Genomic DNA, 2,476 nt, shown 5'->3' on the forward strand with positions numbered 1-2,476 from the left:
TAAGAATGTGTTGTAATGGTTGTTATTGCTATCTCATCCTTGTGGACTATTCCACAAGATATTAGACATAGTTTTCCTTACTTATTGTTTATAACGATTGTCACATCTAATGTGGACTATTCTACTGGATCTTAGACGAATCTTCCTTTTTTCATTGCTATAAAAACTATCGCATCCATTGTGGACTATTCTGCTAGATGTTAGACAAGTCCTTCTAGTTCATGTGTGTCTCTTCCTGGGTGGTACTATTACCTCTCACTTAAAGGCTCACTTTCTCCTCCCCTTTTGCAGTAAGAGAACTTAGACACAATTGCGTTGCACACTCACCAAGCACACTCACCTTGCTTTTCGAAGATACCATTGCATCACTCTCCTATGTTGATAGCTAGAGCCAAGGCAGATATTTGAGGATTTGGCAACCGGACCTTTATACCGGATGTGACTCCTACACAAAACAATGTGAGGTCTAATTGAGACTTCATATCGAGGAGATCCCCTTGGTTGATGGATTTCAAGCACCTTCAACACAATATTAATAAAAATATATAAAAATATATATTTTAAATAAAAAAATTACTCTTTAATGATTTATATTATTTTAAATAAAAAAGTTTTTATTTTATTTTTTAATTTAATTCTACTTTGTTTTCTTTTTTCACAAATATTTATTAATATTTTAATCTCAATTTTATGTCATATAACATTCATGTCGTGGCCACTCCACAACTACCATGTTCGTGCGCTTCTGACTCTGTCGCCACTCCACAACTACCATGTTCACACACTTCTAACTCTATCGTCGTCGATGACATATACATGATCCAGGTGGATGTTGGTGGCCACCCACCTATCCCATTTGGACCCCCACAACTGTCTCTTCAGCTTTTTCAGTTTCCTAAATTGTAGTGCAGTTTACTATTTTTAGCAGTTTTACGGGTCCTGAACTTCCGGAGCCGTTTTGAGGCCCTAAACGACGGTTTTTTTGGGAATCTGGGGCAACATGGGTCCCAAAGTGGTAGTACTTGGATAGATCTTTCTAACGAGCTATCGTACGCGTCAAACAGAGATCGTATGCCAAAGTTACGACCCCGGGAAATTGATGTACCAATTTACCCAAACGGGACCCACAATTTGGTGTTTCATCTTCTAGGGTTAGGTTTCGGGATGTGAAGAGTTTTCCATTGTTTCTCAACAATAAATAGGCCCTCGAGCCTCATTTTAATACAGTTTTAGAATAGTTCAGAGGCATGTAGCCGCCACATCTCTTCTCAGAGATAAGCTACCATCGCCCTAGCCGATTCATTTCTATTTCTGTTTGTAAGCACATTTCAGTATTTTACAGTAATGAAATGAAGTATTATTTCTACTGCATCTCAGTATTTATGGTTATCTCATCTCTATATTTATGGTTATCTCTGTAATTTGTTGTGTTCCTGTTTAAATCTGGATCAGTGGTATGAGAGCGGACTGCTTTTTCTCTGTTTTTCTTTGCATGTCCCCAACGAGGTCGGGATATAAGGAGTTAGGGCTTGAACTGGTCGAACCTTTGCAAGACCAGCCTCGCAAATCCCGACGGCCTCCCATGGTGGATGAGAAGAAAGATGAGGGGGCAGGAGATCCTATCAAAATCTTGCTCGAAGAAGCACTCGAGCGGCAAAGGAACCAGATGATGGATAGCTTTGCGCAGATCCTTCAGCGGCTACCCAAAGGCGACGTATCGGCTTCCAACAGCGACTCTGGAAACACCACACCGTTTAAGGTACAAGTTAATTTTGAAATCCCCATCTTCGAGGGTCAAATAAACGCAGATGTCGTAGATAAATGGTTAAATCTGCTAGATGGGTATTTTTCTGTTCATGAATTTTCAAGTCGGGAAAAGATTGTTTTCGCTCTTCTCAAAGTAGCCCCCCACGTCAAGGACTAGTGGGAAACCTACTGCGAGCAGAAGGATGAAAGTACAGGATCACTATTTTTAGCCGCACACACTTGGAATGACTTCCGGGATGCCATCAAGGAGTAGTACTACCCTGTCGGAACCTATGAGGACAAATACATCAAATGGACCACACCATGGCAGGGACGAGACCAAGATGTGTCGGAGTTCACAAACATTTTTCATACCCTTCGCACACAGCTGGGTATCAAAGATTCTGAGTTGCATCTGGTACTCAAATACCGTGGCTGCTTGCACAAATACATCCAGGAAGAGATGGGGTTCTTGAACATCCCCTCACTCGGCACAGCATATCGATACGCTGTCAAAATCAAGCAAAAGTTCAAACAGAAGAAGCGAGACTTTGGATCTGCAAATCCGAAACCCAAAGGACAAAGCCAAGGCGGGGTGACCCAAGACAACCCGTCGAAGCCGCAAGAAAAGAACAATACCACGAAGCCGAAGAAGGACACAGGAAAGTGGTGTGAGTTCCACAAGAGTCCCACTCATAACACAAATGAGTGTCGGACCAAGCAGTCGTTG

The sequence above is a fragment of the Pinus tabuliformis genome, chromosome X (genome assembly GCF_031772625.1).
Source record: "Pinus tabuliformis cultivar Carrire ecotype Pingquan chromosome X, CPIR1, whole genome shotgun sequence".
NCBI classification, from domain to species: Eukaryota; Viridiplantae; Streptophyta; class Pinopsida; order Pinales; family Pinaceae; genus Pinus; species Pinus tabuliformis.